The sequence below is a fragment of the Anneissia japonica genome, unplaced genomic scaffold (genome assembly GCF_011630105.1).
Source record: "Anneissia japonica isolate Jap-2015-1 unplaced genomic scaffold, ASM1163010v1 scaffold287871_len1641731_cov197, whole genome shotgun sequence".
In the NCBI taxonomy this organism is placed as follows: Eukaryota; Metazoa; Echinodermata; class Crinoidea; order Comatulida; family Comatulidae; genus Anneissia; species Anneissia japonica.
The window spans coordinates 888,958-904,444 of record NW_022712275.1 but is presented as its reverse complement, the minus strand read 5'-3'; positions in this window follow the sequence as shown (position 1 = coordinate 904,444).

The following is a 15,487-nucleotide window of genomic DNA, read 5'->3' as shown; positions in this document are numbered from 1 at the left end:
GGCAGTGAGTGCCCGGCTTTAGTTGCTTTGCAGCTTTAATTATTTTAGTTTTAACATGTGTCGCTTTGCTGCTTATTTTGTTTTTTACAGTTTTATAATATTTGAAGGCTGTTTTTGTTTTCGCTTTTGTGTTTTCATGTAAATTTAAACAACAAAACAAAAATTAACTTGAGACATTTAATATTAAATAGAAATGATATACAAATAAGCGTGATGCAACATGTTTAAGTTATATTTTTTCTAAAAATTTAGGTCCTACTATTTTCAAAAGAAAAATACAAATGAGCATTCCAGACAGATTATCATACTTATGATGCACCTAACGAAGTACCTTATGAAGCACATTACGAAACCAAATTGCATGCTGTTCATTGTGATGGTGATACTGCAGCGCCACCTACTTTGGAATCACAAAGGTTTGATAATTTGGCTTTTGGCGATCCACAGATGGATAATATTTACAAAGAGTCAATGTATTGATTTGCAGATGTACGCTGTACTATATTAATTTAGATAACTTAAACATATAATGCAGGTAGTTTTAAGAATCAATGAATTATGTAGTTTCTCAATAATATAAAGGATCATCATAGTGTCAAACTTTTACATTGATAGTCTTGGAATCGCAGGCAATAAATGTCCACATTATGTAGCATTTCTGCATTCTCGTAGTCTCAAGTAATATATACGGTAGTTATCTGTTTGATATCCTTGTTATTACAAAAATAAGGTGATTTGGAAACGTGTACATTGATAGCGTGTAAAAATCTTGAATTAATGAAAACATTATGTAAAAAACTGCATTTCCAACTCCGCTTCACGCCAGATTTTTTTCATGAATTATGTATCGTATTGTTTTACAATATTTTTAATGAGTTTACAAACATGATGAGTGAAAATTGGTCATGGAAAAGGACGGTTTCGGTAAACCCTTCGTAATAATAACAACAAATAAACAAGCAATTTCCCGATTCTCCTTTTTGCTTTTTTGCACAATCATTTGTTAAGTGATTTGAAAATATTAAAGATAGTTTCTTCGTTAATTACTGATACTAATTTATAAATTTTAAGACATTGAATTTCATTTTGAATTGTAATATATATTGCAGACATGTACTGTACGCTATAATATTTTATTTAGATAGTAATGCATAGCAAACTGTATCACAATACAAAAAATTATAACGTGCCTTGATTTAAAGTACGGTGCACCACGTAGAAGAACTGGTGAGTTTTTTTGAGTAGGCCTACTTGTGCTTGTGCATGTCGTTGCAAAACCTTTTTATTAATTTTTTTACAAAGCTTTTATTTAACCTAGACTTTTCTAAATATTCTAAAATTACCTAATTACTACGCGTTATATCCAGACATGCAATCGGAATAATCTTTATGATATTTGTTATTTTTTTTCGATTACCCACATTTGATTGGCAAATATTGTACTGCATCTCTTGTTACTATTAGCAACACGTGGATTACCATTACTCGTACCTGAACTAGTAGCTAAAAATAGCTTACCCGCTGGCAATTTACAATTAATTTGGATCTTTCGGGTAAACAACTTTCAATAATCGATGATATTAGTGATGGTAATGGATTAAGTATACATTTCATTTGACAGAGCATTTTAAAAAGAGTGAGAGCGCCATCTAGAGTTCATGAAAAATAAATACTGTACTACGTCCTGTTTTACTGTGCCTACTCTGTTTAAAGAGCTTTGCTTTAAAAAATGAATATATGAAATGTATTGCTATAGAGTTCAATCACGCATGCTACTTGTTGAATACAGCATTCTTTATAACATCGTATTACATCACCATTAACATCTTCATATTACCATATATCACATCACCTTCTATATCACATCACCATTGATTTTAATAACTCTTATTGAATTCTATAGCACCTTGGATTGTTATAACTATAATCGTCTTCATCCCGTACACCACCATCATGATTGGCACTATCAATCATCATCATCGTCGTCGTCGTCGTCATCATCATCATCAATAGGCCTACTATAACCAGTACTACCGTCATCATCACCTTTTATATTACCATTGTCATTTTATCACTTCATCACAATCATCACCATAACCATTAACATCATCATATCACCATCTATGTCACACCATTTATAGCATTATGCGACAAAACAACATTTATTTTGTAAATTGTAAAAGAGGAGTCAGAAATATATATGTTGATGTTTAAAAAAATGCATACGGTGGGTAATGGTTAGCTAAAAGTCCTAGGATTAGGCTTCAGCATAACCAACTTGTCTGGTTGTCCATGATTTGCAAATGTCACTTTAGTTCGGCAAAGCAACATTTATTTTGGTCTTACTATCATCTTAATCACTATGATAATCGCCATCCTTTTCCTCATCATTAACCTTTTTATCGCCATCATCAACATGATCATCATTATTATCATCGGAATCATGATTACCAATATGATGATAATGATCATCACCACCACCATCGTCGTCATCATCATCTTCCTATAATAGGTAAATTACATTTTCATCAATGTTCCTCCCTGTTTATTAATTTATAGATATATTGCCATCAGCAATGAATTGCTTATGAATTTTGAGAAATTTATAGCATTCCTTTAAAGTAAAATAATTATATAAACTGTAACGTCGGCTTCAATGGAACTGACGTAGCGAGTCTGGATTGATGAGATGTCAGCGCGTCACTGACGACATCTTGATTGCTAATATTCATTAGTAAACACTCTGAGTGCCGGCGCGTTGCGGCGATTTGTAAAGAAATTTTACGTTGGTCATTTTGAAATATTCAACAACAATTCAAATACCAGAGGGAATTGTAACTTCCACCCACAGTGCTGTGTGTCTACCTCACATTCGACGAATAAACATTGTATTATCGTGATTAGGTCCACAGCGAATGCCTCTTGGGACGTGCAATTAAAACGTACTCTAAGCAAACTTCCGTCGCTTAACATCATCTTGTTTATATACTAATAACTCAGCTTTGCGAACTTGAGGTGAAATTATGATTATTGAAGAGCGGACTATTTCATGCAATGTCGGGTCACTTTGATGTATTTGATTTCTGCTTCGTCATGTAGGGTTTTTTTTTTGTTTTATTGGGAGAGGGAGTTTTTTTTAAAGAGCACAACATTATTACTGCATTCACACAGAATGTCAAAAGAAAGATTGATTAAAACTGATGCGTATTTCCATGTTGTATTATTGTACAGTAGTATGTTACTGTTCTGCAGTATATTATAGAGGGTGTTAGTCACACCTATTGCACGTAAGGTACAGATTCGTCGGTTTTTCTAGTTCAAAATAAAAACATCATTTAACATTTTTCCTCAGCTTCAATATGTTCTAATTTTGTTCTTATGTTTACAAACAATTTCAGCCTCGGTTATAAAAAAAAAGGTGTATAATGATTGACATCTACAGCTTTATATAGGCCCCTATTTGAATTAGTAGACGTTATACAATTTAAATATAAAATAAATGGAATTACATATTAAGACGGGTTTATCTTGAAATGGAACCATGATTCTGAACATAATTTCTTGATGGAATTTATTTGTATTACCCTTGTATTGAGAATAAATGCAGTATATACAAAAATACGATGTCTTTTTATATAACTTAATTTGCATTTTGCTAGCGTTTGAAAATTGCCTATGATACACTGCTTTAAGTTTTTTCCCCGGTGGCCTGCGGATTTATAGTTTTGTATTAAGGTATTTACAATAGACAAAACGACATTCGTTGTAATATCAATAGGGAGATTTTGCAAGCTTTACGAAAACGATAACGAATACGGTTACGTCATCTAATGTTTAGTCAATCCATCCTCTACAGTAACATATCTGTCACAACGTAGGACATTAATATCTTTTACATTAATAAACGATCATATTTAGCTCGTATATGTATTGTCAAGAATGTTTTAGCAAAGATAATAAATAGCAGAAGATAGAGCAGCTTCCCAAAATAGTGGAACATCCGGTCGAAATGTATTGTGGATACACAGAGAAAAACTTACTGCATCTGCGCGGTGGCGCTATATAGTAATAATAAAGGCCCCGCTCTGGTTCGTTTGTTTCCTGTAGTTTCTCCACTTAGTAAAATGTTCAAATTTTACTGCATCCGCAGGAGGGCAGATGTTCCATCGATTTTGTTTTAGGCACAAATGACGATAATTCTGATGACGTATTCGTATTCGTTATCGTTTTCCTAAAGGTTGTGAAATCTCTCTAATACCGTACAGTATAACAAATCGTGTATCATGTTCTACTTCTATTAGACTTGATGTATCTGTTAAGAGAGAGGATGAAGATGTGTACGATACTTATAGCCATAGGCTCACTGTATACCGAAGATTTGTACCATTATTACTAATCCGTAGTTATTACAACAATGAAAGTAATATAATACGAAAGAGTTGATTGGGTTGGGTCTGCCCTCTCAATAACCTTTACGTGTTGTCGTATACTGTACATACGGAACAATTGAAATTTAATTAAATGAAATACGTAAACTTTAGTCATAGATACAGACCTGTAGCTTACCATACTCTAGCTAAATGATTATATTCTAAAGAAAACACTATTTATACTATATATACGTAATTTAAAACTGTTTGATTAAATACATTTTTGTTAAATATTTTTTTAAAGTATTATTAAGCTAATTATTTATATTTTTATTATCATCATCATTGTCACTATAATTATCACTATTGTGCATTATAATTGTCACTATCATTGTCAAAATAATAATAATAATTATTATTATTATTATTATTATTCTTATTATTATTATCATTATCATTATTATTTTAATCAGGTCCACACTTTTCTAAGCTTCAACAAAACAAACCACAAGAACAGGATATATTTTTTCTCCGTGACGTCGAAATGTACTGCATTGTCATAATTCACAATACTATAATTATTTGAATATTTGATTATGTGATTTATGCTCACGTAAATTGTGTCAGTGTCCGTATTTATAATAGGTGTATATTTTAATAAGTGCCACAGAACTAATTACCGGTTTCTGTAGGCCTATTACAAAAAATTAATGTAATATAATAATATCATGATGACAACGAGGATGCTGATGATATTGATGATGATAATAATTATTTTGTATTGTCCTTGTTGTCGTTGTTTTTATTATTATGGCTATTATTATTATTTTCGTCGCTATTACTCTCGCTTCTGCCCCTGTCGTTGCCAAGTGTTATTGATATTGTCACAGTTTGTGTTACGGCTATTGGCTTTGACTGCGTTAGCAGAAAAAAACGTTTTTGTTTGTTTTTTTATTAAACCTTATTAAACCGTGAGGAAGAGTGGGCTATCCGCAACACTTCTTTCAAAAAATTCTTGCTCCTTCTGCTTTTATTTTAATAATAATGTGTCGGTCTTATATAGCGTTTCATGCCTAAAGCCTCTAAGCGCTTCACATTATTACTCCGGCCATTGGATCAAACACGTATGGAACACATACTCAGCTCTCTGGGGAGAATTCCATAATATTGCAGCTAGTAATCATCGCAGTTGTGTTCGAACCTAACAGGTACCCACTTGTATTCCTGGGTAGAAAGAGACAAACGTAGGTAAAGTATCTTTCCTAAAGGACACAAGCAATGCGACGAGCGTTGGTCTCGAGCTCCCGATCCCGCGATAGAAATCAAATTCTTTACAGGCTGCGCCACTAAGTTTCCATTAGCGTCGTCAGATCCTGACTAAAATTGGCGATTAATTGGCCTAATATATTTATTATTTTCATTAACATAATTTATATTACTACAATCATTACTATAATAATGATTACTATTATCATCATTATAACTATTGGCTTTTCCCAGCGATAGCTGGAAAGCCATTGTTTTTGTCTCTTTGGTCACTTTCATGCTTGGATCCTTTCTAAAATTTGTCCAAAAATAGACTAGGCCTATAATACCAAAGATGTGCCGCGTAAAATTTAGTGTCAATTCGGAGTAGGGTGTTGATAAACACACAACACCGGATATTTTAGAAAAGGGTCAACTTATCAGCATTAAATTTTTGGAAAAGCTTAACTAGGTTACAAGGAAGATATTATGTTTTGGTGACGATCCAATTTAGGGTGTAAATTTGATAGTCATTTAACGTTATAACGTCCCAGACCTAAATATCTCAAATACGTTATCAATGGATCCAAATGAAATTTTTAGAATAGTTTGCCATGTTCCAATGAAGAAATGATTAAATGTTGGTGATGATACAGAGTAGGGCGTGGATATGAGGACCATTCAAAGATGAATTTCCCGGACCAGATATACCAAAAACAGATCTACTGGTCTGTATGAAATGTTCAGGAAAGATTAACCAAGTTACAAGGAAGAAATTATTAAATGTTGGTGACGAATTCGGCTGTGAATTTGAGGGTAATGTAAAGTGCTAAAGTTCCAGACCTAAATATTTCAAAAACTCACTAATGGATCTAATTGAAACGTTAAAATATGGTTTGTCATGGTCCAATAAAGAAATGGTTACATTTTGGTGACTATCTGGTGTAGGATGTGAATATGAGACCATTTTAAAAGAAAACTTCGAAGACCAGATATCCCAAAAACGGATCTGAATGAAACTTTCTAACAAATTCACCCATGGTACAAGGAAAAAATTATTAAATTTATTTAACCATGGAGCTATCCAGGGGCTCAGATATCTTTATAAAGTTCAGCGTACACAGTGCCGACCACTGCAAACAACACCTTGAATGCTGGACCGCTTAACAATTTTATAGTTTGTATCATCTTTGATTATATTATCTGTTGTACCTAGTTTTCAGTTTGATAGAAATACTGACTTTCCAATTAACCTGAATTAACGATACTTATGATGTCATGAACTCACGTGACAGCTTTGATTGAGTATAATTTATTCTGACATAGGTATTTTATGACGTCACTGATGACGTCTTTAATGCTTATGTGGGAGACTATATATTTAATTGTACAAAGCTCAGCAGACATAACAATAAAATTAGTGGAAGGATCAGTCTGAAGTGTCAGTCAACAACTTACTAGCCATCAATCTCATCTCCATAAATAAATTGAACGTAGTGTTTATGTTCAAATGCTAACGTATCAAAGTTACTATTTACGATATTTTGTTAAATAGTTACCCTTTCAGTAAGACAGATCGTTGTATTTTGTTGGCTCACACTTAAAAATATAACATTGAAATGTATTTTTTTTATGTGAACATGTGCTGTTGTGTCCTGCTGTGATTGGCTGAGATGCAGTGGGTAGCTACGTTCGTTGACATTAAATTGTACAGGATCTACATCCTCGTTAAATATAGCGTAAACAGAAAAAAAAAACCCTGTTCAGGCCACGGAGTTTTGTCAACATGTTGTGGAGAGAGTAGATTCCGCTATAACACTTTTGTTTTCAACAACAAAAAAACAAAACAAAACAAAATCAAAAACATTTTAAACTACACTAATTACCGAATATATAAAAATTCTATTCAAATATTGTAAACAATCATATATTAATTTGAGTAAGAACAAAATGTTTGTGACGATTTACCGTCTAGACGCGTACATAGCTCTGAAAGAAATATATCGTAGCACAATTCTTTTAAATGTCTCACCACTTTTGGCATATTTTGAGTTCGTATTTACGTCCATTAAAATATTGTAAATAATTTTACAATAACACTAACCTACAAAATATTGGACGAGGACTTGCAGAGTATTCAGTATGTAGTAAGTAAGTGGAACGTACCGCTTCAGTGAGTGCGGCTGATACAAACGCGTACCGTATGTTCACTAAATATAAAGGAATGAAATATATTATAAAGTGACCATTTTATCACTACAGTTAGTCAAAACGTGACGAATAGGAATACTGTATCTACATCCATGACAATATTTTAGCATGTATTATATAATCCATTTTTTGCTATATTATTTACCATTAGGCCTACCTTGCTTAAACATTATAAACAAAATTATTATTGGCTCATATTCTTTTTTATTTAAAAGGTAAATTGACTTTCACTTCCAAAGGTCTTTCTATAATTTTAATTATAATAAAAAGACGTAGCAGTATCAATATTATGCTTCAGAATATTCTGTTATATATGGCAATACTTGCAGCATTGGCAGACTGGGCTTCACAGAATGATTATTTAAATGATACTCCAGAGGGGGTGATGGTCGTAACATCCGGACCCCCTATCCATCACACTTAACATGTTAAAGTGCTTTTTAGCTGGAAAGTATACAGATGCTGGTTAAATAGTCAGCAGCTTTCTTTCTTCTTTAAGGGATAGGGGTCATTTATGAGAATACTTTTCAGGCTAACATTATTGTTGGCTTTTAAGTCTCTCAAAAGATAGGAGGGTTACAAGACAAAAGACGGTTCTCCAAGTTATTTAGTTTCCGTCTTTCTGTACCCCCTCTGAAAATATTTTGACCCGCTCCAGTACCCCACAGCCTCACGAAAGGCAGCCGAACGTGGCCTTATCGCTAGTATATATAATGATAATTATAAGTATTGACTATTTTAATTTACTATAGTACATATAATGCACATAGAACGTGTATATACACGGTTGTTCTAAAAGAAGTAGTTTCTTTTTTTTATGAGACTACTCGACATTCGATGAAATGTAATTTTATTTTATTTATTTAAAAAAAACTAAACTAGGCCTACCCTCTTGTAAACAGTTATAATAAATTAACTTTGCACAAAAAATACACAGTATCAGTGTTATCCATTTTGTTAAAGGCAGCTTAAACTAGATCGTAACTCTATAGAGTACATACCTCAGCCCGGTGCCTAAATATCAAATAATACACACATGGCGTTTATGTGTGAAGCGGGCAATTCCATTATTTTTTTTTTATTTTATGTTGATGGGGTAAGTTTCAAGGAAATGTTTCGAATTTCTTTGACCCTGACCTGGTCCTTCGACCTTTCATCCCAAAATGTAATTACCTCTTCCGTAGATCAATATGTACCATCCACTATTTATGATTCATTCATTAGTTTTTGCGTAATCTTGCAAAGAAACAGAAAGGCAGGCAAACTGCGATGGATACATAATCTCCTTGGCGGAGGAATGACGAAATGATTTCGCTACAATCTTACCTTTTGGTCTTATGCCAACTAGTAGGCTATGATGGTTATTATCTTTCATTGTGGTTAATATTTTGTCGTAAACTTTCTAATTACATCTCAGATTCAGATTCAAAATGTATTTTTCCTCACATAAACTTAAAATGGACACAATCGCTCATACCAAAACACGTCAAGCACAAATGTAAATATCAATACTATAGTACATAACAATTTAAAGATAAAGACAACCATTTATAAAGGCCTACATGAGCTGAACATGGATAAATAAACTATTTGTAGATCTCATTTTAGGCACGAATGGAGCATGAATTATCATTACAAAATGTTTAAACAATCTACTAGTCTTGCTAACTAGACATTGGTCATTGTGGAGGTCAGATTTTGGGAAGATACCGAGCCAAGTCAAACACTTTACATTACTGTATTCACTAGTCACGCAGTCGTAAAAGATGGACCTTTCTGCTAAGCCCCGCCCCTTGGATATTGTTGCTAAGGTCCCACAAAACGACAGTGTAAAATTAAAAAAACACGCGAACACGTGCGTTTGTGGGACAACACGTGTGTTTCTGGCCCTTTTCTGATTGGCCAGTTGTTAAGTTTGATTGGCACTCCGGAAAGTTCTATTGCATTGTCAACAATGAACTAGTTTACCTTTTTTAAAAAGGTGGTAATCGAGACTTTCCAGTAGACCCGATTACCTTACACTGATACCCTATCATTCATCATACCTAATACTTATACACAATATCAATGTCTACCTAATGGATCTTGACTTGTACATTACCTGTGGACTTATTAGTCTGTTTTCTATAGTCAACGTTGCTTATTTGATTTGACTTTCGTTGATTATACACAGTTTTCTGCACTAAAATTATTCAGAAACTGCGGGCACTGTTTGAGAAAAAGACAACTTAACTATTTACGCATTATAATTGTCAACTTATCTAAATTCTATAGGCAGAGTTGTTGCTAGCTATTATAAATCATCATGATTAGTTGTGCATGCTGTGTTTTGAGTGTATGAGTCTGAATGAAGTTTTGTTTAAGGGTACCATCCTGGTTTAGTAAAAAGATGCAACATGCCACAGGTATTTTTAATTTAGGTTAAACTCCTATACCTAATTGTGTTGGCATTTTGGTGTTTTGGAATCATCATTTTTCCTATAATTAATTCATTGTTTCAACAAATACAGAGAGCAGAAAGTTACATGAGATTAAGATTACGGAAAACGAAATAAGGCATTAGAAAACATTTAAGAGGATGAGAATGCAAAGTGATGCAGATTCGATATATTTGCAGGGTTGGGGTAGCAATAGTTTTACCCACTAACAACTGACCCACTAAGGCTAGGGCCTGGTGCAGCCTAAGGACCCCGGTGGCGTTAAGGGAAAAGCCCAGGTGGAACTGACAAAAACAATGCGTCAGTGAGGTTCATGTAAGTTTTAACCAGAGTGTGATATGTAGATTGTTGATCTTTTTTGACCGACTTTAAAATCAAACATTGCTTTACACGAAAATACTTTTAAAGTGTATGATTATATTTCTGTGAATTAACCCACTGAGATCTGAAATGGGCAACTCATATTTTTGTAGGGGTATGCCCTCTCCCAGACTCCACTGGAATCCCCCAACTGACTATGCAAGGCTCCCACTCCACTGGAATCTCCCCAACTGGCTAGGCAAGGAAATTCGTAAGATGAAGTAAGAGACCAGAAGATAGTAAACATAATAACATCTTTACCTTCCCTCATTTTGTATAATTTCATTTTGTATAATTTTCATTTTGTATAATTTTCATGGAATTCATGGACTTTTACAGTTAATTCTAATATTGTGTTTATTATTTCAGCAACTCCTTTTCAATTACTTCATTAGCTACATGTGAACAGTCATACCATTACTGTTGCTATAAACATTAATAAACGTGGGTGCCGATCATTAGATGAATAATTATCGATGAAATTACCCCAAATCCATCACGTCAATTGCACATCACATTACCGGTGATAATAGTTCTAATAGCACCGGTTTATTTGAGGTCAAAACATTTCAATTTGCGCAATAATGCTATAAAGATCACCGTCCTTGGCAGTATTGTTAAAAGAATTATGTAACGGCGTGGATAAGAGATAGTATAATGCAACTTAAGATTATTAGTTACTAACACACATCGACGTAACGAGGCTAAGGCATTTTCGGACCCTACTGCCACATGAATCTGGTCCGGGTAGAGAGTCCAATGGTGTACGGGTCAGCAGTGGCGTAACTACCGCAGGTTCAGCAGGTTCGTCGAACCTGGGCCCCCAAGCTCCAGGGGCCCCCGATCTATAAGGGCCCCGTCCCCTTATTTAAAAAAAAATAATCAATTATACATGCCAAGGCCCCAATGCCCAGTATTGTCACTCAAACGCCGATGTCATTGTTGTGGATGGAAATCCACAGTGAAACAGATCGTCATCTATGCATTCATGAAAGCCTGACCACCAATATAAGTTACCAACAAATATCGCTTGTCCTTTCTATTTCCTCTAATGTAAAGTCTACCGCTGATGATTGCTGGGGCGCTTGTCCCTGTACCAGGACAGGACAGGGGCACTTTGGATCTCATTAATTCTAGCTTGGACTCGCTTCACTTTAGCCAGCGTTATCAATAGTTTACTTATGGCGTGAGACTTACGCTTTCAGGCCCTATCTCAAGCTCTTTTTTTGAAATGTTATACTTTCTCCAGTAATTCACAATGAAAATTTCAGTTTTATGTGTAAAAGTCTGCTTGAATTTAGATTACACGATAGTGTCAGTTATTTTTCTTTATTGCAGTTCTAATTTTCAAATTGCCCCAACCAAGTTGGAGCTGAGATGGTTATGAAATTTCAAGCCAGCAGCTATGGTATGATAATGGCTCAATCACTCATTGATTCCATCTTCATCATTGTCGTCGTCATCATCACCTCATCGTCCTATAATTATTTTATTTTTTTATCTAAATAAAAAAAACATTCTTCGGGTAGGACAACTGTAAAATCAACCTCATTCAAACAACGCTCACCTGTCTCCCCCGTTCACCATTAAAAAGCTAAACCCCTGGTTTGTAGTGCTCCATAGTATAGCTTTCACTTTTTCGATCTTTCGTCTGTCTGCCAATATTTGACTACTTTAAATAATTAAAACCTCTTACAAAGTAATCGGTATAGACCTACCAAAAGCAAACACATTACACGAGGCTTAATATTTATTTTAAAACGTAATGCAATTCAATTGATAGTACATATGATCTCCATAGCGAGAAGATCAATTTGTTAATGTCTCAAGCCAAATTAATTCGACAAGAGAAAATCGTACCAGACTGTCCTTTACTCCAAATTCGAAAGATAATAGATTAAGATTTACTGTAGTTTAGTTTATTCTGTAGATTTTATTGTATTGTGGAGCCCCTTGGAAGAGCAGTGTTTTTCACTGAGGGGGCTACTCTATTGACAGGAAATGGAAACAAACTATGCGGATATCCAGTGCCGGTTTTTATCAACGCTAAATATAATTATGGCCTCTTTAGGTTTCTTTCTCTTTAAATGATCATAGTTACAATATTAGTACTTTTAATTTTAACATAATTGAAAAATAATAAATTTTACAATACTCGATTTCATGGGAATGATGTCTGGCGGGGGATATAGTATGGATTACTTCAGTAAAAGAGTAGTAATTGCTAATTGATATGCGCCGAGGGCCCCGACGGTACTCTCGAACCAGGGCCCCTGACAACATAGTTACGCCACTGCGAGTCAAGTCTTCCGCTTCGACGTTTTGGACGTTTTAAGGACTTATTTTGATGTTTTGACATGTTCTGCTCCTTAAAAAGCACCGCTCGACATATTAAGGGCGAAATGAAAACTTGCTGATTATTCCCCTTAATTTCTGGGCCCTGGCTTTAGTGAGCGATCATAGCTGTAATACGTCACTGTACATCCTACACGTATCGGCCAACAAAATTATGCGAAGTAAAATTAGTATAAGCCTCAAGTTTTACATTATACAATGAAGATGGACTAAAATACTAATGTCAGTCTGTTTTTTATTGTGATTTTAACAAACGTGCATATGAATTTACTGATATATTAACAAATGTGTGTTTTTTATATTGCATAACTGTGAAGGTTATGGGTTATTGAGTTAATAGTGTGTTAAAGGTTTCACGTTGAAAAGTGGAGAGCCATATTTCAGTGAATCCTGTATGTTTTTCATTTACGTTTATAAATTAAAATTTATAAATATTATAATGTCTTAAGGGCTCTGAACGGATTTGCTAATATATCTCTAGATTATGGAATTTGTTATAGTTTATATTATTGTATTGAATATCATATACAATGGACGTCATGGTTCTTACGGATGTCAATGTCTACGCTACTAGATTACCTTAAACATTTAAAAAAACTTATCAAAATATATATTTTACCGGATAACTCAAATTTACACATTGGTAACAAGATATTCGTAACACAACTTGCATTGTAATTTGCCATTACTAGGCCCATCTGTGTTAAACATATCACATTATAATGTAATCAATGTAGGTTAATCACTTTCTTTGAAATTATTGAAAATGTTGGGTGACTAGGTAGAAGAAGAGAAAAATACTCTGAGAATTCTAGATAAAGAATTAGAGATAGGGGAATCATCAACTGAGTTCGGGACAGGGCTACTTTCACAAGTGAATGTACGCAGACAACTCACCGGCTAGCTCGATGTAGCAATAGAATGTATGTGTATAATAGATTGAATAATTGTTGATAACAGTGCTGGATATGTATATACAGTACATAAAAGTAAATATACGGTAACGTATATAATATTTGTATGCAACTATACTTATTTAGTGGTGAAACGAAACTTGTAGCACTTTTCCACACTTTATTTCTTGGGTTCAGTAATCTTCTAGCCAAGGCTCATGACACCCATGCATTTTGTCATCTTATGAGTGTATTTAAAGGAACCATATCTTATAGCTGTATTTTATATTGTTGTGACAATAAAGTTTTATCGTGTCGTATATCATACGATTACTCTGTAGCTTGCTCGAAGAATGCAAATGATAAATGTTAGGAAGCGAAACGTCGCTAAATAAAGTACCAAATAATTAAAATTTTATTATAAATGATCTTACTGCCAAAATAAATGATGATCTGCCTTGAGTTAATAATTGCTTTGTTAAAAAAAATAATCTTCAACATTAAGAAAACTAAATGTAAGGCTACTGACACTACCTTACTTGAAATCTGAGTCAAAAGTTTAAGATGATGGTGTTAGATTATTTAAATATCAACGGTACTCCTCTTAATAGAAATTTACTGTCAAGATATACGGTAGGAGTTATGATCAATGAATATTTACTGTGGAACGAACACTTTAAGCATGTCAAAAATAAAATACTATCAAGGTTATAATATTCGCGTTAGTCAAACTCATGCGTAGTCATACATTATGTCTTATTATTAAAGTATCTGATTACACAACACAAATATTAAAATGGTATTTGGGGGCGCTGTGATACGTCAGACTCGTAGAAATAAACCGGTTATTACAAAACTTAGCGGCATAAATCATGACATGAATAAGGCTTTACGAGTCGATCTCACTTGCTCTTCCACAATTAAACTGAAATCATAACAAGACAATTACAGTGTTACAAAATTATAAATAATCTTGCATCTTTAAATTTAAAACAATCACTTTAGAAAAATGAGATCAAGAAATGCCTTGTGGTTAGATGCTCGTAAAGAGAGAGTATTAAAAAGGAACTTTAGTTATATGCCTAGAAAAGAAACTATGTAGAATTCTTCTGGCATCAAAACTAAAAGTGCAATATTTATAAAGTATTCAACATATTGTTGATCATCCATAACCTTATAGAGCCAATGACTTCTATGTAAGGACGTTTTTCTCTAACTTATTATTTTTAATTATTTTTTTTTTATAATTTGCAATTGTGCTTGACAAATTAATTAATTGTAATTTTAAGGTAATCATTTTATTCCACTCTTTTAGCTATATAAAATTTAAGTAATATAGGCCTACTACCCTATTTTTTTTTATCTCATTATCGTTTTGAAATTTTTTATTTATGCCTTACATTTGACACTAGTTGCTTGTGGACGCCTACCAATTTCGATTTATCCACCCGTGTTTTGATCTACCCTTTTTGTTTCCAATGGCTTAATGCTATTTATTATAACATTTACTGTTGATTGTGCTTATAGCATGTATAAAGATGTTATATATAATAATAATCTTTTGAATATGTATGTTCCTTTAATTCAGATAATTGTATTTTATTGTGTATATATA